The sequence below is a fragment of the Hyla sarda genome, chromosome 1, assembly GCF_029499605.1.
Source record: "Hyla sarda isolate aHylSar1 chromosome 1, aHylSar1.hap1, whole genome shotgun sequence".
NCBI classification, from domain to species: Eukaryota; Metazoa; Chordata; class Amphibia; order Anura; family Hylidae; genus Hyla; species Hyla sarda.
Genome location: NC_079189.1, coordinates 385,001,240 through 385,028,872, shown reverse-complemented (window position 1 = coordinate 385,028,872; position 27,633 = coordinate 385,001,240). Strand labels below are relative to the sequence as shown.

At 37.7% G+C, this 27,633-nt stretch overlaps 1 long non-coding RNA gene across 1 annotated transcript; it reads right to left on the bottom strand.

Moving 5' to 3' along the window:
* Window positions 1–18,798: 18,798 nt before the first annotated feature.
* Window positions 18,799–26,036, bottom strand: LOC130308029 (uncharacterized). The gene is made up of 3 exons (XR_008857103.1): window positions 25,897–26,036; window positions 25,557–25,628; window positions 18,799–19,034 (listed from the first exon to the last, which is right to left on the bottom strand). It is a non-coding gene; the product is annotated as an uncharacterized LOC130308029 (long non-coding RNA).
* Between the last annotated feature and the right edge of the window lie 1,597 nt (window positions 26,037–27,633).

Genomic DNA, 27,633 nt, shown 5'->3' with positions numbered 1-27,633 from the left:
TGGCGCGAAAAGTATCGACCACATTTTCAAAGAGCTTTGTGAGGCGGTTCACACTGCTCATGTCAGTTTTGTAAAAGTGGGCATGTCCACGTATATTGTCTGCTTTACATGGTATTTTCAAATGGTCCAGTTTACATCAAAAATTTCACCCCAGCTTTTTGATAGCATAGAAATCACAGAAATCGCAGGTTGTAGTTTTATTGTTTTTTTTTTTTCTCAGTTTTTTGGGGAAAAGGTGTTATTTAAATAATTTAATTTAATTAAATTTGCTTAAAAAAAGACATAATTATTTTTGAAAATTTTTTTATGCTCAGAAATGTTTTATTTATACAGTTATCGCTTGTCTGGGCATTAGTAACCAAGTAATATTTTGTGAGATGTTTCCACCAGAAATTTCTGGGATGTAAAATTTGGCTCAAAAATCAGCAATTGTGGTGGCAAACTTGATGATTTTGGCACCAAACTCGGCAATATTGGCCTAAAAAAAAAAAAATCCAATATGGCTGCAACAAAAAAAAATTGGTGCGAAAAAAAACAAAAGTGGCGCAAAAATATTTTCATATTTTCAAAGCAGCACAAAAGACTTGAGAATGTGAGGAAAAAAAAGGTGTGAATAATATCACTTGAACAGAAATTACAGTAGTTTTTGAGAACCTCTCCCAATGTCTTAGGTAAAAGTAAGAAAAGAATTAAAGACTACAACTTCCTGCCTTATTATTCTGTCTTGAAGGTCACAGCCAGCTAGGATCATGTCCCTGCATTGCGTCATATTACAAGCCAGAAGAGGCACACTCCACTTGTCGTAAGATCAGGGTTACTTAGTGATACCACAATAGAGGTGGCATTATTACTATGTGGGAAACAAGGAGGAGCACTATAACTGTGTGAGGCTATAGGGGGCACTATTACTCTGTGTGGATACTGAGAAAATGAATATTACTGGCACTATTAAGCACTTTGTTAGGGTACTATTACTGTGTTGAGTATAATAGATTATTATTAGGGCCCAATTATTTTGTGGAGTAGAAAAGGTACTTGGTGAAGCACAAAAAGGGGGGTTACTTTTACTTTGGTGAACTTTTACTACCTGATAAGAGGCATAAAGAAATACATATACGAGTAAAGAATAAAATATTTTAAAAAAAATTGTCTTGAGAAAAAGACTTGGTAAATCTTAAAGAGGCCATGTACAAGTATATATTTCCATAATGCACCTTATAAAAATATGGCAAAAAAGAAACAAATATTTAAAGTTCCTCCAATGCAAAGAAGCACTTTGTCTGTCTGGAGGAAAAAGTTTCAACCCAAGAGACAACAAACATTCTTAAAGGGGTACTCCGCTGTAAACATCTCATCCCCAATCCAAAGGATATGGGATAAGATGTCAGATCTCGGAAGCTTTCAGCTTCCACGTTAGTGATGTCATGCCACGCCCCCTCTATTCATGTCTATGGGAGGGGGTGTGACATAGCCACTACGCCTCCTCCCATAGACGTGAATGTGGTTGGCATGGCGGCTGGCATCGCCATTCATCAGGCATGGGGCAGAGTTCGCTCCGAGTGATAGAGGTGCAGCAGCGGAGATCATGGGGGTCCCCAGTGGCAGGACCCCCACGATCTAACATCTTATCCCCGATCCAAAGATGTTTACTGTGGAGTACCCATTAACCCCTTAGGGATGGAGGGTTTTTGCACTTTTGTTTTCTCCTCCTTACCTTTTAAAAATCATAACTCTTTCAATTTTGCACATAAAAATCTCACCCCAGCTTTGGATAGGGGATAAGATGTTTACAGTGGATTACTCTTTAACCCCTTGGGGACGGAGGGTTTTTGCACTTTCGTTTTCTCCTCTTTACCTTTTAAAAATCAAAACCCTTTCAATTTTGCACATAAAAATCCATATGATGCCTTTTTTTTCCGCCACCAATTCTACTTTGTAATGAAATCAGTCATTTTACCCAAAAATCTACAGCAAAATGGAAAAAAATTCCTTGTGTGACAAAATTGAAGAAAAAACACCATTTTGTAACTTTTGAGGGCTTCCGTTTCTAAGCAGTACATTTTTTGGTAAAAAATACAACTTCTCTTTATTCTGTAGGTCCATATGATTAAAATGATACCCTACTTATGTAGGTTTGATTTTGTCGTACTTCTGGAAAAAATCATAACTACATGCAGGAAAATATATACGTTTCAAATTGTCATCTTCTGACCCCTATAACTTTTTTTATTTTTCTGCGCACGAGGCAGTATGAGGGCTAATTTTTTTGCACCGTGAGCTGAAGCTTTTATCACTACCATTTTTGAATTGATCAGACATTTTGATGGCTTTTTATTCATTTTTTCCTGATATAAAAATTTACCAAAAATACGCTATTTTGGACTTTGGAATTTCTTTGCACGTACGCCATTGATCGTGTGGTTTAATTAATGATATATTTCTATAATTCGAACATTTGCACATGCGGCAATATCATACATGTTTATTTTCATTTTTATTTACACATTTTTTTTTTAAATGGGAAAAGGGGGGTGATTCAAACTTTTACTAGGGAAGGGGTTAAATGATCTTTATGAACTCTTTTTCAATTTTTTTTGCAGTGTTATAGCTCGCATAGGGGGCTATAACACTGCACACACTGATCTTTTACATTGATCAATGGTTTCTCATAGGAAACCATTGATCAATGATTCTGTCGCTTGACTGCTCATGCCTGGATCTCAGACACTGAGCAATCATTCGGTGGAAGGACAGCGAGGAAGAAGGTAGGGGACCCTCCTGCCGTCCTACAGCTGTTCGGGATGCCGGAATTTCACTGCGGCGATCCCAAACAGCCCCCTGAGCTAACCAGCATGCGTTTACTTTGACTTCATATGCGGCGCTCATCTTTGAACACTGCGTCTAAAGGGTTAATAGCGCGCAGCACCGAGATCACTGCTGCGCGCTATTAGCCACAGGCGTAGCCCCGCATTATAGAAAGGGAGTGGGCGAAGGGCATACAGGTCCTCTGTCCCCAACTGGTTAAGTTATAACTTCTGTTGTAATGGATTTTATTGAAGTGCAGACCTATATTAATATATTGAGTAGATTTGCTAATTCTTTTTTTGTCTTATTCTTTCAATGCCAAGAGACATTACTGCTTTCACACAAGGACAGTTTGATCCTAAAAGTTGCATTCATTTCTAAATAATATTGCCATTGATTTCCATTACTGCATATACCATTTATTTTGTTACATTCAATTTTATAAATGTAAATATAATATAATAATATGTTTAATGCCAATATAAACATAAATATACTGCAAATAAAACTGCAAATAGGAAAGTTCGGTGGAAAGTACTGACAATCAACTATACTGTAGAAACATTTTTAAGTAAAAGTTAAGACAAAACTTAGCATAGGATCATCGAAATTGTTTGTTCTTTTCCTCCTGAAATGTAAAATTTAAAGTCCAGCTAGGAAGTTTCTAAAGAATTGTAATCCTTTATTATTCCAGATAAAATATATACATCCAATAGGCAAACATGAGTTTTGCCTATTAAGTCACAGTATGGCCTTAGTCATAGGCAGCCTATGACTAAGGTTGTACTGTGACCGAAATATGTCAGGCATGTTAGCTTATTGGATGAATGTATTTTAACTGGAACAATAAAGTATTACGCTTCCTAAGAAACATTCATGCTGGACTTCTACTTTTGCATTACTATTGAACTTGCAACCAGGCTCCCCACTGGTCCGTGCACAGTAGTCTGCTATACTCAGGTGTGCTGGCTTTCCCACATTAAAGTGTATGCTGTTGGAGTTCTTTATCTCCTGAATCAAATACAAGAACATTTCTTTGTGTATCATGTTGTATAAATTCTAGAAGTTAATGTTAGAATCGAAAACTCCTGGGACTTTCGGTTAACATTTTCTCCAATCTTTTCTTATAAATTTAATACAGCACAGAGTCGTAGAGTACGTGATAAATGTTAGTTTTATGGGGTCCTTCTTGTTCTGGCTCAGTTATTGAAAATGGTGTAAGTAATGGTCATATGTATCTGACCATAGATCTTCAGAAAAGAAGGGTCAATATATAATAAAGGGAACCCATCACATTGAAAATGCAGTCCAATCTGTAGGCATCATCATAACCCCTAGTCTAAATTTGGATGAACATGTACACCCTTGCCGTCTCTGACTTAATGCACCAGGGTGTAAATGTAAATACTGGATTTTTAAGTGACAATGTAAGTCTATAGTATTTCTCTCGGTCAGCTGCACTATTTTCTGTGTTCATTCTAACAAGTGGTTGGGGTCTAAATACTCAGACCCCGACTAATCAAAACTTTTGACATGCCTCTAGAACATGTCCATGTTTCTAAAAGTAACAGCTACATTTTAGGGGGCTTAGGGACATAAGGAGGTTAATATATAGCTTTGTGGGAAACGTTCCACAATAAATAATAATTTATTAATTCTGGGCTAAATTGTCAAATGGGTGGCCCTACTCAGTGACTGACAGCTCTCTGTTTAAGCACACTCACACAGATAATTGTCACTGATTAGGACCACCCATGTGACTCCTTAGCTCGAAATAAGCAGAGATTTACAGGAATAAATGACAAATTACCCTGGAACTCTTCCTACAAAACTTTATAACAATCGGTTTTGTAACATGCTGCTTACAGATTGGACTGCATTTTCACTGTGACAGGTTCCCTTTAAATAAGTTTGCAAATAAGCCAAATCCATGTGCAAGCTATAGTATTGGTTATATTGTTTATCACTTTCCAGGGAAATGTACCTAGCTATCTTCTATCTATCATCTATCTTCTATCTCCTATCTATCTTTATATCTATCTATCTATCTATTTATTTATCCATATATCATATCTATCTATCTATCTATCTCATATCTATCTATCTATCTATCTATCTATCTATCTATCTATCTCATGTCTATCTATCATCTATCTATCTCATATCTATCTATCTATCTCATATCTATCTCATGTCTATCTATTATCTATCTATCTCATATCTATCTATCTATCTATCTATCTATCTCATATCCATCTATCTCACATCTATCTATCTATCTCATATCCATCTATCTCACATCTATCTATCTATCTCATATCCATCTATCTCACATCTATCTATCTATCTCATATCCATCTATCTCACATCTATCTATCTATCTATCTCATATCCATTTATCTCACATCTATCTATCTATCTCATATCCATCTATCTCATATCTATCTATCTATCTATCTATCTATCTCATGTCTATCTATCATCTATCTATATCATATCTATCTCATATCTATAAATCTCATATCTATAAATCTCATATCTATAAATCTCATATCTTACTATCTTTTATCTATCTATCTATCTATTTAGCTAAATATATATATATATATATATATATATATATATCATAACTATCTAGTATCTATCTATTATTATCTTTTATCTATCCATCTAGTATCTATCTATTATCTATATCACATCTATCTATCTTTTGTCTATCAATCTATCCCATATCTCTCTCTCTCTCATATCTGTCTATCTCATATCTATCTATCTATCTCATATCTTTATATTTCCTATCTATCTATCTATCAATCTATTTATCTATCTCATATCTATCTTCTATCTATCTATCTCCTATCAATCTTTATATCTATCTATTTATCCATATATCATATCTATCTATCCCATATCTATCTATCTATCTCATGCCTATCTATCATCTATCTATCTCATATCTATCTATCTATCTATCTATCTATCTCATATATATCTCATTTCTATCTATCTCATATCTATATATCATCTATCTATCTATCTATCTCTCATATCTATCATCTATTTCATATCTATCCATCTATCTCATATCTATCTCATATCTATAAATCTCATATCTTACTATCTTTTATCTATCTATCTATCTATCATCTATATATATATATAGTAAATTTGAGTAGCCGTATTAGTCCAGTGATGCAGATGCAAATCATAAAATGTTGCAGTATTTTGTAATAACTTTTTTTTATTAGACTAACAGCATTTTGTAGAGACAAGCTTTCGGGAAAGGGAGGAATCCCGAAAGCTTGTCTCTACAAAATGCTGTTAGTCCAATAGAAAAGGTATTACAAGATACTGCAATATTTCATGATTTGCATCTATATATATATATATATATATATATATATATATATATATATATATCATAACTATCTAGTATCTATTATCTATCTTTCTCTGTCTATCTAGTATCTATCTATTATCAATATCACATCTATCTATCTTTTGTCTATCAATCTATCTCATATCTCTCTCATATCTCTCTCTCTCATATCTATCTCATATCTATCTCATATCTATCTCATATCTATCTATCTATCTATCTATCTCATATCTATATATTTCCCATCTGTCTATCTCATATCTATCTCATATCTATCTCATATCTATCTATCTATCTATCTCATATGTATCTATCTATCTATCTATCTATCTCACATGTATCTATCTATCTATCTATCTATCTCATATCTATCTATCTCATATGTATCTATCTATCTCATATGTATCTATCTATCTCATATCTATCTATCTATCGATCTATCAACTTGAGATATCCTGGGCTTTCTTATAGTAATCCCAGGAGGGAATTAAACACCTAAACAAGATGTAAGCATTTAGATTGTTAAAATGCACTTTTTTCTCTCTCTAATGTGGTTGTTTGATATATTATTGAACACATTTACCGTCTGTCCTAATAATACTGACCACTACATAACATATGTGCTGTAAATTGTGTTTTTCCTCATGGGGACATTTTTTTCTCTCAGTTGCTTTAAAGCTGACTTGAAACCGTTCCAGCAAACCTGCACAAACCTTGTTCAAACAACCTCTTCAAGTTTTCCTTATGTAATGCAGGGGCCATCTGTTTCAAGTTTATTCTTAAGAAAAGTTTATGTTCTGGCTTATTCTTTCTTAGCTGTCTCTATTTTCAGAGGTAATCGAAAAATGATCAAATCATTTATAGGCACAGTTTTAAGGTTTGGTGTCCTAGAGATGAGCAGACTGACTGATCGGATCTATAAGACGTCTCTTAATTAAAAAGAAAAAAGTTTAATAACAAAAAACTGTGAAGTGGAGTAAAGCTTTTATCTTTAGTGAAGACTTGGAAAATCTAGGACAAACTCTGTTTGAGTCTGGCACCCCCTACTGGGACAGATGCTGATTGAAATCATAGTCTCATGGTTTACTCTCTTCTTCCACTCTTTAATCTTTTATTGAGAGATGGCTTCCAATAACAGTTGTTTAAGAATAGAGTAGCCTGCTGAATTTTTTTTTTTTACCATAGTACAGTCAAACAAATCTTTAGAAGTCTGCAGAATAGCAAGCTGGTTCAAAGAAAAAAACACTGGGTGACATTTACTAAGAAAAAGGTATCAACATTCTGTCTCAGCACCTAATAACTGGCATACATGCCTCCTGTCAGATTTTTTTATGTGTTTCACATACTAAACCAATTTGTGGCTCAATTGATTGAGAAGTCAAAAAAAGCTCTAAATTTATTAACTCCTTAAGGACCCAGCCATTTTACACCTTAGGATACGGCCATTTTTTGCACATCTGACCACCCTCACTTTAAATATTAATAACTCTGGAATGCTTTTACTTATCATTCTGATTCCGAGATTGTTTTTTCGTGACATAATCTACTTTAACATAGTGGTAAAATTTTGTCGATACTTGCATCCTTTCTTGGTGAAAAATCCCAAAATTTTATGAAAAATTTGAAAATTTTGCATTTTTCTAACTGTGAAGCTCTCTGCTTGTAAGGAAAATGGATATTCCAAATAATTTAGTTTTTTATTCACATATACAATATGTCCACTTTATGTTTGCATCATAAAATTGATGTGTTTTTACTTTTGGAAGACACCAGAGGGCTTCAAAGTTCAGCAGCAATTTTCCAATTTTTCACAAAATTTCCAAACTCACAATTTTTCAGGGACCAGTTCAGGTTTGAAGTGGATTTGAAGGGTCTTCATCTTAGAAATACCCAAAAATGACCCCATTATAAAAATTGCACCCCCCAAAGTATTCAAAATGACATTCAGTAAGTGTTTTAACACTTTAGGTGTTTCTCAGAAATAGCAGTAAAGTGAAGGAGAAAATCGAAATCTTCATTGTTCTTGTAGACCCAATTTTTGAATTTTTACAAGGAGAAAATGTATACTTGTATTTGTAATCCAATTTCTCTTGAGTAAGCACATACCTCATATGTCTATGTAAAGTGTTCGGCGGGTGCAGTAGAGGGCTCAGAAGCAAAGGAGCGACAAGGGGATTTTGGAGAGTACGTTTTTCTGAAATGGTTTTTGTGGGACATGTTGCATTTAGGAAGCCCCTATGGTGCCAGAACAGCAAAAAAAAAAAAAACACATGGAATACCATTTTTGAAACCAGACCCCTTGAGAAATGTAACAAGGAATAAAGTGAGCCTTAATACCGCACAGGTGTTTCACAACTTTTGCATATGTGAAAAAAATAAAATAACATTTTCACTAAAATGTGTGTTTCCCCCCAAATTTCACATTTTTGCAAGGGTTAATAGCAGAAAATACCCCCCCCCAAATTTGTAACCCCATCTCTTCTGAGTATGGAGGTACCCCATAAGTTGACCTGACGTGCACTACGGGCGAACTACAATGCTCAGAAAAGAAGGAGTCATATTTGGCTTTTTGAGAGCAAATTTTGCTCGGGGGGCATGTTGCATTTAGGAAGCCCCTATGGTGCCAGGACAGCAAAATAACCCCAACATGGCATACCATTTTGGAAACTAGACCCCTTGAGGAACGTAACAAGGGGTACAGTGAGCATTTACCCCCCCTGGTGTCTGTCAGATCTTTGGAACAGTGGGCTGTACGAAATGTTTAATTTGCACAGCCCACTGTTCCAAAGATCTGTCAGACACTAGTGGGGGGTAAATTCTTACTGCACCCCTCATTACATTCCATGAGGGGTGTAGTTTCCGAAATGGGGTCACATGTGGGGTTTTGTTTTTTTTGCGTTTGTCAAAACCGCTGTAACAATCAGCCACCCCTGTGCAAATCACCTCAAATGTACATGGTGCACTCTCCCTTCTGGGCCTTGTTGTGTGCCCCCAGAGCACTTTGTGCCCACATATGGGGTATCTCCGTAGTCGGGAGAAATTGCATTACAAATTTTGGGGGGCTTTTTTCCCTTTTACCTCTTGTCAAAATGAACAGTATAGGACAACACCAGCATGTTAGTGTAAAAAAATTTTTTTTTTACACTAACATGCTGGTGTAGACCTCAACTTCACCTTTTTATAAGGGGTTAAAGGAGAAAAAGCCCCCCAAAATTTGTTAGGCAATTTCTCCCGAGTACGGCGATACCCCATATGTGACCCTAAACTGTTGCCTTGAAATATGACAGGGCTCCAAAGTGAGAGCGCCATGTGCATTTGAGGCCTGAATTAGGGATTTGCATAGGGGTGGACATAGGGGTATTCTATGCCAGTGATTCCCAAACAGGGTGCCTCCAGCTGTTGCAAAACTCCCAGCATGCTTGGACAGTCAACGGCTGTCCGGCAATACTGGGAGTTGTTGTTTTGCAACAGCTGGAGGCTCCATTTTGGAAACAGTGGCGTACCAGACATTTTTCATTTTTATTGGGGAGGGGAGAGGGGCTGTGTAGGGGTATATGTAGTGTTTTTTTTACTTTTTATTTTATTTTGTGTTAGTGTAGTGTAGTGTTTTTAGGGTACAGTCACACGGGCGGGGGGTTACAGCGAGTTTCCTGCTGCGAGTTTGAGCTGCCGCGCAAAATTTGCTGCATTGCAAACTTCACCGCCGGGATCCGGGTCTTCAGGGACGAGGTAAGTCCCGGGGCCGGGCCCCAGCACTCACCCGTCCCCCGCCGCGTCCTCCGGTCTTCCTCCCGTCCTCTCCGGACTTCCAGGGGCCGGGCAGGGCGGGAGGAAGTAACCGCCCCCCCCCCCTGCGATTGGTCGGTTAGCTAACCGACGGATCGCAGGGGATAGGAGGAGGTGGCAGGCTTGCCACCTCGCTCCTAGCCTTCAGCATGGTCCTGGCTGTCTGTGACAACCAGGATCATGCAAAATTACCCGGCGGTTGGGTCCCAGAGACCCGATCAGCCCGGTATCGCTGCAGATCGCAGGGGCGATTTCTCTTGCGATTTGCGATGATCGCCGACATGGGGGCGATTGCCCTGGATGCCTGCTGAAGCATTTCAGCAGGAATCCGCTTCCGATCCCCGCCTGGCGCGCGGCAGGTGCCGGAATTGTCTATGACGTACGTGTACGTGATGGGTCCTTAAGTACCAGGTTGTCATGACGTACACGTACGTCAAGGGTCCTTAAGGGGTTAAAGGCCTAATTCATATCTTTGGTTTAAAATATTGTAAAAAGTAAACCAGCTAAGAGGTGACATAAAAAGCATAAAAGTGTTTCACATGTCAAGCACAATGTGCCAAAGCTATTTTTTTGGAACACAGTGCTCTCTGCTGACATCTCTGTCCATTTTAGGAACTGTCCAGAGCAGCATATGTTTGCTATGGGGATTTTCTCCTACTTTGGACAGCTCTTAAAATGGACAGAGGTGTCAGCAGAGAGCACTGTGCTCGTGATTCAGCAGAGAGGTCTTTGTTCCAAAAAGAAAAGAATATCCTCTGTAGTGTTCAGCAGCTAATAAATACTGGAAGGATTAAGATTTTTTAATAGAAGTAATTCACAAATCTGTTTAACTTTCTGGCACCAGAGAAAAAAAGTTTTCCACCGGAGTACAACTTTAACCCTGTTTTGGCATCTTTGTAGGCTATAATTTTTAACTTTATCACAGATCTCAATAAAAGTATAAACATGTATAAACATATTTTATGCATATAAAGAAAACAAAAATTATAAAAATCCACTAAGAAAAAATGGAAAAAAGGGTAAACATAGTACATGAGGCCCCTAATGTCTTAACAACATAAGAACAGATTTTAATGATTTTTTTTTTTTTTTTTATGGAAAAATCTGTTTAACTTATTTGTGGAAAATTGGTGTAATATATTTTAAATCTTTTTAAAAACCTTTTTAAAACTAAAGAAGCAATCTGATTGGTTGCTATGGGCAACTAGTCAACTTTTCCTCTGCATATATATGGAGATTCTGATTCCAAGTTTACTTATCACTTGATTAACTCCACAATATAAAGTCTTTTCAAACAAAAAATTTTATGAAAACAGCAAACGCAAGAGAGAATTTACAAGCTACTTGAATGAATATTACTCTATAAAAGCATTTCTTTGTAAATCAATAAAATACCTGCAAATGCACAGAATGTCCTTCAATTCTCCTTGTGACTGAGGTCTTTGTATTCTATATTCAGTAATTTCTATGTTCATCTGCTATATAGATAATATATTTGGAGTCGCAGTCATGTGCAACTAAATTGTCCAAAAAAAAATGATCCAGAAAAGAATAATTGTCAAAAAGCTGTGCAAGATTTATTATGGATGTATGTCTGCTTGGCTCAAAAAATGTGTATAAATGTTCCCCAGCATCAAGTGGTACATAGTAGATGCAGCTAGTTGAGCTAAAGTCTTTATGCCATATGTGCAGTTTGATATAATTGGCACAATTTGCGCTGTTTCTGATTATATGTAAATTCAATGTCAACATGCCCCTCTGTTTGTGGTAAACTTGCTCAGGAATGGGTCCAAGAATAGAAAACATAACATTGCATTGTCCCTATTAGGACGCCCATGCTGTGGCCAACATCATATTTTTGGGAGCAAATGAATAAAGGAAACTTAAAAGATAATATGGCAACACATAAATTGAAATTTTATATGAAATTTTTTTTTATTGTGTCAAAGTTTATACAAAAAATGTAAAAAAAAAAAAAAGTCATCAACTCACAGAATAAAGGTGGTGCTTTTTACTCCCAAAAATTGAACAAAAAGTGATCAAACTTGTATGAACATAAAAAGTCAATGTGTCCCACACAAAAAAAAGAGTCCACACTGCTCTGTTCACAGCACAAAAAGAAAATGATGGCACTAGAGAAGTGGCAACATGGGATTTTCATTTTTTTTTTTTTTTTATAAATAACTTTTTTTATTAAAGAATTTTTCTTTAAAACAGATATTTGAGAATAAGAAAATAAAAGTACATAGAATAATAAACGGAGTCATTACATATTAAAAAGACCAGGTTACAATGGGATTTTCAATAGACATGACCGAGCAAAATTTAGTTTTTTGTTTCTCCTCACATTCTAAGACCCATAACTTTTTTATTTTTCCACTGACAAAGTTGTATTAGAGCTTATTTTTGTGGGACAAGTTGTACTTTTCATTGGCATATTTTATCATTTAATGTATTAAAAAGCCAGAAAAAATATATATGGAAGGCAAAATTGAAAAAAAAATATGAATTGTGCAATTTTGTGGGGCAATCATTTTTGTGAAGTTCACAATATGGTAAATCGGACATGTTAACTTTTCTATGGGTCAATACAGTTCAAATGATACCATGATACCATACTTTTGTTTTATGTTAAAAAATTGATGCAGGGAACCATTTTTTTCTTGCTGCACCAGAGTTCTCAATGTAATCTGCATTCTAAGGGATGCAGAGAAAGTTTGAAGTCATGCTGCTGTTTCAGTGGGGCCCCCAGCCAGTGGGCCCGGTGCAGGTGCACTTATAGTAAAAGCAGCCCTGGATAACATTTGTACTATGAAAAGATACAGTTAGGATAACTATAGATATAGAAAATAAAAAATAGTAAGGTGGCTCCCAAGACTGATGTTTGCATTGACAGCTTTCTTCACAGATACTATTCTGATGGCATGTAATATTACTCCAACAGCTATTTCTGTCAAACCCTTTATGTATTTTATGAGAAACACAATCTAAATAGTAGATGTTACATAACATTACACCGGTAAATATAGAAGGATATAACTATGTTGACAGGTCCTTTACTTAACATGAACAACATATGGAGAAAAATGGTCAAGTCTTTAAATTTCCATTTAAGTACAATGAACAAGTGTACAGGGTAGATCAATATATAGATATAGCATAGATACAGTGGGGCAAAACAGTATTTAGTCAGCCACCAATTGTGCAAGTCCCCCCCCCCCCTTAAAAAGATGCGAGAGGCCTGTAATTTTCATCACAGGTATACCTCAACTATGAGACATAATGGGAAAAAAAATCCATAAAATCACATTGTCTGATTTTTAAAGAATTTATTTGCAAATGATGTTGGAAAATAAGTATTTGGCCAATAACAAAAGTTCATCTCAATACTTTGTTATATACCCTTTATTGGCAATGACAGAGGTCAAACGTTTTCTGTAAGTCTTCACAAGTTTTCACACACTGTTGCTGGTATTTTGGCCCATTCCTCCATGCAGATCTCCTCTAGAGCAGTGATGTTTTGGAGCTTTTGCTGGGAAACACAGACTTTCAACTCCCTCCAAAGGTTTCCTATGTTGGTGAGATCTGGAAACTGGCTAGGCCTCTCCGGGACCTTGAAATGCTTCTTACGAAGCCACTCCTTAGTTGCCTGTCCGGTGTGTTTGGGATCATTGTCATGCTGACAGACCCAACCACGTTTCATCTTCAATGCCCTTGCTGATGGAAGGATGTTTTCACTCAAAATCTCCTTTACCTGGATCAGTCGTCCTGATTCCTTTGCAGAAAAACAGCCCCAAAGCATGATGTTTCCATCCCCATGCTTCACAGTAGGTATGAGTTTTTACCAAAAAGTTCTACTTTGGTTTCATCTAACCATATGACATTCTCCCAATCCTCTTCTGGATCATCCAAATGCTCTCTAGCAAACTCCAGATGGGCCCTGACATGTACTGGGATAAGCAGGGGGAGATGTCTGGCACTGCATGATTTGAGTCCCTGGCGGCATAGTGTGTTACGGGTGGTAGCCTTTGTTACTTTGATCCCAGCTCTCTGCAAGTTATTCACTAGGTCCGCCCGTGTGGTTCTGGGTCTCGTGATTATGTTGACACCACGGGGTGAGATCCTGCATGGAGCCCCAGATCGAGGGAGATGATCAGTGGTTTTGTATGTCTTCCATTTTCTAACAATTGCTCACACAGTTGATTTCTTCACAAGAAGCTGCTTGCCTATTGCAGATTCAGTCTTCCCAGCCTGGTGCAGGTCTACAATTTTGTTTCTGGTGTCCTTTGACAGCTCTTTGGTCTTGGCCATTGTGGAGTTTGGAGTGTGACTGTTTGAGGTTGTGGACAGGTGTCTTTTATACTGATAACAAGTTCAAACAGGTGCCATTAATACAGGTAACGAGTGGAGGACAGAAGAGACTCAGGGTGCGAGCCAGAAATCTTGCTTGTTTGTAGGGGACCAAATATTAATGTTTCACCATAATTTGAAAATAAATAATTAAAAAATCAGACAATGGGATTTTATGGATTTTTTTTCTCATTATGTCTCTCATAGTTGAGGTATACCTATGAGGAAAATTACAGGCCTCTCATCTTTTTAAGTGGGAAAACTTGCACAGTTGGTGGCTGACTAAATACTAAATTGAGGGGAAAAAAACTTCTGCACTTCAGTAAGGTAAAACTAAAGGAAATGTGAATTTATTCACCCACATACTTTGTGCAATAATTCAGTCCAGCAATAAGACCTTTTTCAAGAAACTTACAATAATACGTGCATAGTGAAATGTACATATGTATGCCACACATTTTAGTTAAAGGTTTTTTTTCCAGGGAAGTATGTGTATATATACACATATATAAAACAAAAGCTCCAAAGCCACAACACTACTTGGATATGTTCCCTGTAAACCATCCTGCATGGCTTGTGTGGTCCCTGTTGTCTTTTCTGGCTGTTTGACATTCTTTCCCTCCCTTTGCCTACATCTCCCAACAAGCATTGCAGCTCTGCTCTGCCAGCCAGTTCACTCTCTGAGAGCAGCCCTGCTCCAAGCAACAGAGAGAAGTTCAGTGTCTGAATGGCTGAGGCTGCACACACCTCCCAGTTCTCAGTACAAAAGATAGCATGAGAGCATGCGAGGTAGAAACCACATGGTCTGTGTCTCTCAGGGGGGTGGGGGCTACTTTCAGAGAGGCTAATTGATGCAATTCTGTCACTTCATGCATGTAAGTGACAACCAAAGAGGGGGGCCTGCTCTATATAGATAATAAATTATATTTATACAATTAAATAGGTTGATGAGAAGGAACGATGGGCTGTGGGTTTAGTTCTCCGGAGTACCCCTTTAATGACAATTAATTGTTATTCATTATATGTACAATACGTTGAAGTGGATTTTATATATGCATAAATATCAATAGCAAAGTAAAGTGCTAATTAAACTGCTTGGGCATATTTAAAAAATAAGTGATATCAAGTGATGTTGTCATCATTAATCACATTTCATGTAAATACGTAAAAGTGTACAAGATAAGCAAAATACATTCATTGTATCAGTAATGAATAATACAAAATGTGAGGTGGGGAAGTTATACTGTTTACTAATGGCCCAGATGAAAGATCAAGTAGAAAAAAGACTGCTTAAAAACCAGGGAATTCATATAACCAGCATATGTAGCCCTTATAATGGCACCTAGCATCTTCCTGATATCACTGTGCTAATTGGCAGGGCTACTTATAAATTATTGGTGTCCTGACAAGTGCCCCAGCGACAGGACCCTTTGGATAGGGATAGGGACCCTTTGGGTAGGGATAAGATGTTTACAGCTGAGTACCCTTTTAAGGCCAAAATGGGATGTGTCCTTAAGGGGTTAAAATGTACACAGGTCGCCAAATAAAGTGCTTCATGTAATATCAGTGGACTGTCTGCTTGTAACCTGTTATTATGGGAACACCATGCATACTTTAGACATTCAATGTCTGAATACAAAATGTCGCCTTCTGCAGTACAGAAACATATGATCTGGTGATCCATGACTTAAAACAACAACACACATAGCTATTAAATGATGTATGTAGCTCTTAGCAGCAAATACAGCTGACAGATTCTTCTTAATGGTGTGTATTTGTATGAAAAATAGGATGGGAAGATATTGAACATTGAAAATTGACTCAAATTGTAAAAATAACATTTCTAAGTTTTTCAGATATATGGCTAAATTGTTTACTTCTGAACAGAGAGGTTGGGGGGTGTAGTGCAAAGTTTTAGATGACGGCAATACTCTCTAAGAAACAAGGTGTGCAATTAACTGGTATGCAAATTAACTCTCCTACGGAAAAAGAAAACATTCTCTCTAGTTCCACCTATTGGTGTTAGCTACCCTATAACATAATACCGGACCCATTAATCTGACCCTTGAAACATGACTAGGAATTATCAGATTATCACTTTATCAAATTAGAATCTCCTCCAAAAAGGTATGACTAACCCGGCAACTTCCCCCATAAAAAAAAAATAAAAAATGTTCTGTTCATGGCCAAAAGTGTTTGAAAGTGGGAAGGCAACAAACACACTGAAATTGAAATAAACTCCAAGCACTGGCTAGGCAAGAATAGTTTGCCATCAGTCAGGATTTGGCCCAGAAGCTGATATCCAGCATACCAAGGTGAATTGCGTGCTGACGAAATGCTTTTTATTGTACTTCATTATACAATAGAAACACCTGAATTAAATCTGAAAACAGCTGCAAACTTTGTGAAAACCAAGATTTTTGTCAGTTTCAAAACTTTTGGCCAGGACTGTACTTGAGAAAAAGAAAAGAATCCTTAAACAGCAATCTACAAATGCAATCTCCTCTTTTTGGGAGAAGACTTCCATGTACACTTGGTGTCTGTTGAGCCATTTACTCACTTATCCATGGCATGTTCATTTTCTTGGCACTACTATTACACTGAACTCATGCATTAGAACTGTGGTTATTTGAATAGAATCCTGAATTGCATTTCCCATCAGGTTTTAACAAATAAATAAATAAAATAACCTTTAGAGTTGTTAAAGACCTGTGAATGGAACGCTACAGCACTTTTCATGCACCAGTGAATGTCTACACGTTCCTATGTGTTAACAAAGTTTCAAGCCACCATCTAGTTAATTGTCGGGCCATATGTTTGTCCTGTTACATCTGTTATTTCTACTGAACTTTGATTCAAATACACAACCATGTGTACAACTAAACCAGTTTTATCTTGCTCCATTTAAACTCAATTTCATTTTCTCTACTATGCCATTAAGCTTAATGTGGAGCATGAGGTTAGAAATATCATCCTGAATGCCCCTTGGCAACTTGTATTATTACCTACAGCCAGCAACATTTAGACATGAAATGTTCTCTTACACTGCTGCACGCTGTAATCTCAACAGCTGATCTCCAAAATACAATTTAAAGCAATTCCAAAAAAAAAAAAACAAGATACATCGATTTTCTAACAGGGATCACTTCCATTAACATTAATTTACTAGCTTTGTTGTACGGTTTCATGAAACAAATTTAAAGGGGGAGAATTTTTAAAATTTAGAATCAATTAAACAGATGTAAAAAATTGTCAATGGGAAACAAAACAGCACAAAGCTTCTTGGGCTGTATGTGATCAATATATAGTGAGAGCAGGAGTCAAAATGAGAAGTGAAGCTGAATAGATGATTAGTAGAATTGTTGTGAATGTGAGCCAATGAAGCAGAATGCTAAACGATTAAAAAGTTAGTCAGCAAGATGCCATAAAGGGGTACTCCACCCCTAGACATCTTATCCCCTATCCAAAGTATAGGGGATAAGATGTCTGATCGCAGGGGTCCCCCGCGATCTCGGCTGCGGCACCCCAGATATCCGGTGCATGGAGCGAACTTTGTTCATTGCCAGATGACTGGAGATGTGGGGTCATGCCCCGCTCGTGACATCACGGCCATTTCCCCTCAATACAAGTCTATGGCCGTCACACCCCCTCCCATTGACTTGCATTGAGGGGATGTGGCTGTGACATCACGATTGGGGAGTGGCCATGACGTCACGAGCCTCCGGCACTGAACCTGATGCTCTAAATGAATGCCGGGTGCAGCACGGAAATCACGGGGGTCCCCAGCCCTTTGGATAGGGCATAAGATGTCTATGGGCCCTTTAAAATGGAAATAATGCAATTATATTATGGAAATAATTTAGAGCAAGAAAAACCTGTCCAGAGGAAAAGTTGCTGGGTTGCCCATAGCAACTAATCAGATCTCTTCTTTCATTTTTCACAGGCCTCTTTAAAAATGAAAGAGCAGCTCTGGTTGGTTTCTTTGGGCAACCCAGCAACTTTTCCTCTGCACAAATCTTGATAAATCTCGCCTGTATGTAGGAAAATATAATAAACTTTTATTATATTCAAGAGGGGAGGCCGTATATGTCAAATACAGGCCTAAAAATGCAGACATGGTATTTGCTTCCATATGCACCTGACATCAAACGCTACTCAGTGCATTCCACTACAGCGTATCTATGCTAAATAGAATAAGCCAAACATCAAATTGTTCTCTCCAGTATGAAGTCTGAAAGATGACCAAGTCTGCATTACTAAGATAGGGAAATGGCATAAACAGCAAAACAGTAAAGAAAACTAACAACTTAAAAAGGCATTGACTGCTTTAATTGGAGATTTTCCTAGTATAGATGACGAAAAATATAGATTTTATTAAAGACTGGAGGCAAGTATCATGCATTTCTTTCTTTACTGTATATAATATACAACAGCTTAACAGTTAATGAACCGAAAAAATTAAAAAAACTTTGTAGGTGAAATACAAACATGCTGTGCATAATGCTCAGCCAATCAGAAATATGGTAGGTTATATAAGTCTCTGCAATCTTCAAATATCCCTCTTTCTTTGTTAGCGAAGGAAAACTTGCAATATAAACATAGTAGTCCAATGAAGAATAAGGAACTTCAACATGGAGGAGAGTAATCTCGTTAGAAATGGGAGGAAAATTTGGTGTCTTCCAATATGCAGAAGGTTCTGGAACGATTTAAACAGCTAGGAGAAAAATATATATAAATCATTATAGGGATGGGTATTCGGGAGGGATAATACTCGCCTACTGTCTTTAATAAAATCTATTTTTTTTGTCGTCATCTAGACTAGGAAAATCTCCAATTTGCATGTTCAAAGCTTATACAAATAGGTTAAAATTAATATAAGTAATTATTAATAAAGCTTAGAAAACGTTCATAGAAACACGAGAGTCAGGTTTAAAATAGAAATGTTAAAAGTGGAGTCAGAAGTCCAATTTTCAGTCTTGAGAATGTCTGACAAAAGAACCTCCAGATTGAAGTATTTTTGTTGAAATTGCACCTCTAGTGGCATAAGTATTAAAAATGGAAGTATCAATGCCAGCCATAGACAGAGACTGTTTGATCCATCTAGCCAGCGTGGGGGAAGAAACAGGAAGATGGGGTTTACAGTAGGAAATGAGAAGTTGAGAAGAAGAAGTGTGATGAAGAGGTTGAGTTTTGGACAACGGTTTTAAGGCAACGGACTACACATAATTTATCATTGTGCAGAAAAGCAGGGTAAAAAACAGAATGAAAATTCGTTTTTTGGTTCTTCTAAAGATAGAAAATTGTACTCCATTAGGTAAGTATTGTCTTCGAGAAATATCTATTGCTTTAACATCTGATACTCTTTTGATAGAAATTAGACAAAGAAGTACCATAAGTTTGAGGGAAAGAAACTTAAGAGATAAGGAATCGTTATCCTCCCAAGATAAGAAGAGATCTAAAAGAATGTTCACATCCCAAGTGGAATGATACCTGGGTTGAAGGGGTCTTTTAAAACAAATACCTTTAAGAAGTTTGCAAATGAGAGGGTGTCTTCCTACAGGAATGGAATCAATAGGAGAATGATGAAAAGATATGGCTGAACGATAGACATTGAGAGTACGGTAAGCCCTACCCGAATCAAAATTTTTGGAAAGAAAATTCAGGAAAATTCAATAACTATAGAGGAATGCACGGGATCCACATTTCTTGGAGTGCACCAACGAACCCAAATTTCCTAGGCTGATCGATAAGATGATTTGGTACCTGGGGCCAATGCATCTGAGAGGATATTTCTATTAAATAAGGAAAGTCCAGAGATTGTCTCTGAAGACCTGAAATTTTCCAGGCTAAAAGATAGAGTTGGTTCAATAGAATTAAGGAATGATGGTTCCCCAAGGGATCGTGAAGGAGTAGGGGATGAGATGGGATGATTCTCTGAAAATCTGTCATCATGGTCAAAATTTGGGGAAACCATGTCTGAGTCGGCCATCAAGGTGTTATCAGGACTAACATAGATTTGTGGATAAGGACTTTGGATAGGAATCTGGGAATCAGAGAAAATGGAGGAAAGGCGCATAGGACTCTCGGAGGCTATGGATGAAGAAAAGCTTCCACCCCTGATGAATCTGGGTCTGAACGCCAACTGAAGAATTTTGGAAGTTGGGTTTTCAGTCTGGAGGCAAAGCAGTCCAGGAAAAGAGGGCCCCAGAGTGAGTTGATCTGTTGGAAGATGAGAGGGCCCAGTCTCTAATTGCTTAAATCTATCAAATGGCGAGAATTCCAATCTGCTACCAAATTGGAGAGACCTGGCAAGTATTCTGCCTTTAGTGTGACATTTCTGTCTAGGCAAAAAATGCCAAATGTCTTTGGCAATGTTGGTTAGAGTTTTCAATGTTGTCCTTCCCAGACGGTTGATATACTGAACAGCCGAAATATTGTCCATACGGAGAAGTATGCAACAATGAGAGCAAGAGCAAAAAATCCTGAGAAGAACCAGACAGTTTATGTGAAGATGGGATTCCGATGTGGACCATTTCCCTCCTGTAGAAAGATGTCCGCATTGAGCTCCCCATCCTAAGAGAAAAAAATGGTTTTCCCATTCCAAGATAGAATATGCTGGAGCCACCAAAGAAGTTCTTCCTTGGCTGCCTGGGAAATTCTGATTTTGTCGGAATAATACAATCCTTGATGTAAATGTTGTTTTTTTTTAACCGCTGAAGTGCTTTGTAGTGCAGTGGAGCAGGAAAAAGGGCTTGAAAAGAAGCCGAGAGAAGACCTATCATCCAGGAAATGGAGCGAAGGGTGATTAGATCTTTGTTGAGAATGGAGCGTATTTCCTTCCGAATCAAAGGGGGTTTCTTGAGATGGAGATTCAGAATGGTTGATTCTGTATTCAGAACGAAACCTAAGAATTCCAGTTCTTTGGAAGGAGAAAGGATGGATTTCTCGGTATTGATGAGGAAATCTAGGTCTGATAGCAGAGATAATGTCCATTGAGTGTGTAGTCGAATCAGAGAAAGGGATTGTGCCATAATAAGAATATCATCTAGATATATTATCAGACGGACTCCCCGGGAACGTAAAACAGCCATCACTGGTTTTAGTAATTTGGTGAAACACCAAGGAGCGGAAGAGGGGCCAAATGGAAGGCAAGTACATTGCCAAATTTGACTGTGCCATTGGAATTGCAGATGTGGTTGAGATTCTGGATGGATAGGAATGGTTAAATAGGCTTTGAAGTGGGGGTAAATGATATATCTGTTCAGATTTCTCAGATTGATTACAGGTCTAAAACCTCCATCTTTTTTCTTTACCAGAAAGATGTAGCTCAGAAAAACTGGTTGACATGTATTTATTGGAATTATGTCATTTTTTTAAATGAGATCTTTTATCTCTAGATCTACTAATTTTTGATATGTTAGAGAGAATTGGATAGGATGAGTTAACTGGGTTTGAGAAGGAATGCATGGGAATTCTATTTGATAACCCATTATCGTATTTAGGATCCATGAATCCGTGGTAAGAATCTTCCAATTGTGGAAAAAATGTTTTAACCGTCCTCCTAATGGTGGATGGGAAAAAAGTGTGAGAGGAAAACTCACCTGGAGTCTGGTTGGTTCTGGTAAATCCTCTTCTTCCTCTAGGTCGCTAGGATCTGCCCCTGTAAGGGAAGAAGGGGTGGGTTGGGAGGTAGGGATAGGATAGGAGGGATTATAAGAGTAGGAGCCTCTGAAGGGAGTTCTAGTTCTGCCTCTCCCAGCCCGGCCAAAAACCTTAGGATGGAAGACTTTCGCTGGGGATGTTTAGGCCTTGTCCAGTGAAGAGAAGAGACCTACGTATTTAAAGATCTCCTTAATTAAGGATTCTTCAAGTAGAAGACCATCGGTGGTGGGAGTAGCTTCAGAAGATGCCAGATGAGAAAGTTGGGTATCCAATTTCAGCAGGATAGTCAGTCTTCTTTCTGTCCAAAAATGCCGTGTTGGCATTACCAAAAAGGCACATTGCCCTTTGAGCCCAGCCTTTTAAGACAGAGATGTCCACTGGAGTACCTGAAGAAGAAGATTCTTCAGCCAGATCTAAAATCTTGGTAAGGGGGCCGAGTATCCAAAAACTTATCCTGGCATAATTTAAAAGAGCGGTCAAGCCCCTTTTTGATTTTTTTTCTACTCTTAACCCCTTAAAGATGCAGGGTTTTTCCGTTTTAGCATTTTCATTTTTTTTCCTCATCCCCTTCTAAGAATCCTAACGCTTTCAGTTTTGCACCTAAAATTCCATATGATGGCTTATTTTTTCTACTTTGCAGTGACAGTCATTTTACCCAAATATCCATGGCGAAATGGGAAAAAATGTATTGTGCAACAAAATTTAAGAAAAAATGCCATTTGGTAACTTTTGGGGGCTTCGGTTTCTATGCAGTACATTTTTCGGTAGAAATGACACCTTATCTTTATTCTGTAGGTCCATACGGTTAAACTGATACCCTACTTAGATAGGTTTGATTTTGTCGTACTTCTGAAGACAATTTTTAACGTATAAATTTTCCTGCATGTAGTTATGATTTTCATCTCCTGACCCCTATAACTTTTTTATTTTTCCGTGTACGGGCCAGTATGATCTGAAGATTTTATCGGTACCATTTTGTATTGACTTTTTGATCGCTTTTTATTCATTTTTTCATAATATAAAAAGTGACCAAAAATATGCTATTTTGGACTTTGGAAATTTTTTTCGCGTATGCCATTGACCATGCGGTTAAATAATTATATATTTTTATAATTCAGACATTTCCGCATGCGGCGATACCACATATGTTTATTTTTATTTACACTTTTTTTTATGGGAAAAGGGGGGTGATTCAAACTTTTATTAGGGAAGGGGTTAAATGACCTTTATTAACCTTTTTTTTGGCAGTGTTATAGCTCCCATAAGGGGCTATAACAGTGCACACACTGATCTTTTACACTGATCCCTGCAAAGCCATAGCTTTGCATTGATCAGTGTTATTACAGTCGATTGCACAAGCCTAGATCTCAGGCTTGGAGCAATCAAGCGCCGATCGGACACGACGGAGGCAGCATCTAAAGGGTTAATAGCACGCGGCACAATGATCGGTGCTGCACGCTATTAGCCCAGGGTCCCAGCTATCATGAGCCACCGGGACCGACCCGGTATGATGCAGGGTCATGGCATGACCCCGCATTATATACCGGGACCGGGCACAAGGCGTACAGGTATGCCCTGTGTCCTTATGAGGTTAAGGAGATATCTAATGAGGATGGGATCAATTTCTGGGGGTAATGGCTATATTGGAAGATAGAGATAGATGTAGACATTCTGCCTTTAATTTCTTTCTTTCTGCCTTATCCAATCTCTTTTTTAACCAAAATGCTATAAAATTTAGATTCTTGAGGATTCTCCTAACCTGGGGTGTTTTATTTGAGAGGGACGGAAGAAATGAGTCCCGATACTATCCAGGATAGAATTACCAGTATTGACGTGGCAAGTGGGCTTGTACCTGTTGTTCAAAATGTACACTGACAACCTGTTAGTTTTTGAATTCATGCTGAGAAGCAATTCGATCAAAATACAATGTGGATGTGCGACCATGTCTGTTTCTTCTACCTGAATTCACATTGTATTTTCTATCCCCTCCTTTTTTTTTTTTTAACATGTGTCTGCACTCTGCCCCACCCCCTCAGCCCAATCCTATATAAGTATTCGCTACACAAGGGCCTTTTCTTTCCTAGCAGCCTCCCAGTCTGACTGGGAGCGCATGGTAAGTGAGCTTTTACACCCTGTTCACTCTGGTGTGGTGCTGTGCGGCGTCCGTTACTGCCGTGGCGCCGTGTCTGTGGGGAGGTGCGACCCATGGACTGGTTTGAGTGGCATTGGGGCCACTCTGCCAGTGGGTCGTTCCCCCTGTGGGCACCGGTGTCGCAGCAGTGGTCGCCACCCAGTGCTACACCATTTTATGCTAGGGACGTTAGGGACCCACTCAAAATAGGTGGCCTTGACGTGGCGAGTGGGCTTGTACCTTTTGATCAAAATGTATACTAACAACCTGTTAGTTTTTTAATTCATGCTGAGAAGCAATTAGATCAAAATACAATATGTGGATGTCTGTTTCTTCCACCCGAATTCACCTGCAAAGCCATAGCTTGGCATTGATCAGTGTTATAGGCAGTCGATTGCTCAAGCCCAGATCTCAGGCTTGGAGCAATCAGTCGCCGATCGGACATGACGGAGGAAGCATCTAAAGGGTTAAGAGCACGCGGCACAACGATTAGTGCTGCTCGCTATTAGCCCAGGGTCCCAGCTATCAGGAGCCACCGGGACCGACCCGGTATGATGCAGGGTCACGGCATGACCCCGCATAATATACCGGGACCGGGCGCAGGGTGTACATCTACGCCCTGCGTCCTTATGAGGTTCAGGAGATATCTAATGAGGATGGAATCAATTTCTGGGGGTAATGTCTATATTGGAAGATAGAGAAAGACATAGGCATTCTGCCTTTAATTTTTTTCTTTCTGCCTTATCCAATCCCCTTTTTGACCAAAATGCTATAAAATTTAGATTCTTGAGGATTCAGAATCGAATCCCCTAACCTGGGGTGTTTTATTTGAGAGGGATGGAAGAAAGGAGTCCTGTTACTATCCAGGATAGAATTAGCAGTATTTTCAGCATCTTGAAAGCTGACATCATTGTCCTCAGATTCCTCATCCATACAAGATGGATCATCAATGTCAGAGAAATTTTCGTCTGAAGAAGTGTCATTACAAGACTCTTGGTAAGAATCAGGTTTCCACCTCTGCCCGTACGCAGTGCCGTTTAGAACGTTTGGGGTCCCAACATTCTAAACGACAATTATCCACGGCAATTAATATTTATTTCATTAACATATCAGTTTAGAAAAGATAGAGGGAAATTTAAAAATGAAAGATGAAAAATAGCTTTGCGCATCTTTGCAAATGAACCAGTGGATCTCCAGCCTTTGGCTGTCAGGGCATGCTGGGTGGGTGTTGTAGTTTTGCAACAGCTGGAGGCCCCCCTGGTAACAGTAACAGAAACAGTGTTAGCGCAAGTGACATGACATGTTATACATAAATCACCCAACAATCAAACACATCGATCAAACACATCAATCATTCATTCATTCATTCATACATACATTTATTCATTCATTCAACATTACATCATGTATTAATGAATCACATAGAATTATACATTATCTTACCTGTCTTAATGTTCTGATCTCCGCGGGTCTCTTCTTTTCCGTGCACCCGCTCCCGATAATGGTCCCTTGCTTCTAAATGAAAACTAATTTTGTTTTAACAAAAATAAAATTCCTTTTTCACAGTTTCGTAGGCATGTACAATTCGTTTTGTTCAGAGTTCGGATTCATTCAGATGTAAATATTTCGTACAGTCGGATCAATCCGAATGTACGAAATATACACAATTCAGAAAAAAAAGAATTATGTCCGAAACGAATTGCACATGTCTAATTAATATTATTTATTTAGTATGAGCAATAATGAATATGAGGTAATACAGGAATTGGAATCTCTGTAATACCTGAGTAGAGAACTGTGGAGAATGTAGAAATACACCACTGCTGTAGTGAGGGAGGCTAAATAGAAGCTGGGAAGTAGGAGAGGTGTTGAGGACCAAAGATAGATACTGAGAGAAGCGGAATGCACGGAGCTCACAGAAACACTGCTATACTGTGAGGAGACGCTGCCGTGTGATATATATATACAGATATGGTATAACGTCGCAGGATAAACTGGCAGGGTCAGTCCAGGTAAAGCATATGTTACATGGTGGAAAAACATGAAGAAGTATATATATGGCTGTTATGGCGCAGAACTAATATTAATGGAATAATAACGAAGTAATAAAAAGGTGATAATAGCGATAATAAAAATAATATAATGTATAAAATATGTTATCAGAGAAATACAATATTGGAACAGTGACACTGTGACTTAACTTTTCAGAGCAGCAAAGAATGAGGGATATTTGAAGATTGCAGTGACTTAAATAACCTACCATATTGCTGATTGGCTGAGCATTATGCACAGCATGTTTGTATTTCACCTACAAAGTTTTTCAATTTTTTGGTTTATTAACTCTGTTTAGCTGCTGTATATTTTCAGAAAAGAAAGAAATGCATGATATGAGCCTCCAGTCTTTCAATAAAATTATTTCTTAAATGTTATTGGGCACTATGCATATGAACATTACAATTTTAGTGCCTAATTTGTATACATAATTGTTTGATAAGGTATACTATATAAGAATTGTATATATATATATATATATATATATATATATATATATATATGAGAAAAAGGTATCGTCCAAGCTTTCCATACTATCTTTTCAGTTAGCCAATAAAAGGTAGCACTCGGACAACAAACCTTCCACTTTAATGAATGGTATCTTACCTGTAGTCCCTAGTCCACCCTATATACTGAAAAGAAGTAGGAACGTTGAGGAGCATGTACAGGGGTAAACCATATGGTGGGAAAAATACAGGCAAAAAAAGAGTCCAGGGACTATGTGTAGTGGTGTCCTGTCATAGATATAGGCTCTTAGCTTAAATGGATATTGGTCCCAAAATAATATATATATATATATATATATATATATATATATATATATACACACACACACACATATACATACACAGCTATATATATATATATATATATATATATATATATATATATATATATATATATATATATCCCAGGAGAGCAGCACACCGAAATAGTACTTCAGGTAGCTGGTGCACGCTGTATAGGAGCCTTGGTTTGGGATCCCAATAAGTAAATCTGCTGCTTCTTTGGATTTATATATATATATTATATATATTTATATAACTCAATGTGTGTATGTATGTGTGCAGATATGTTCCAGCATCACTTCCAAATGGCTAAAGATATTAACATGAAACTTGGTACACATGTTACTTATATGTCAACAACAAACATTGGATAGGTAATTTAACCCTTACCCACCTCCATTTGCGAGGGTCTGGGTTTTTATTTTAAGTCCCATACAAGTCTATGGGAAATATATGTTACTGCAGAACTTCCAAAAAGCTGGATATATTTCTAAAATACTTGGTCATATGTCCACTAAAAATATAGGATCATTAAAATAACCCTAACCTATCTCTTTATGTGAAGAATGGGGTTTTTGTTTCAAGTCTCTTGCAAGTTTATTGGACATCCGTTACTTTACTCCGCAAGCTCTGCTCTACATCCCCTGGTGAATGTGTCAGTCCGGCTTGCAAGCCAAACA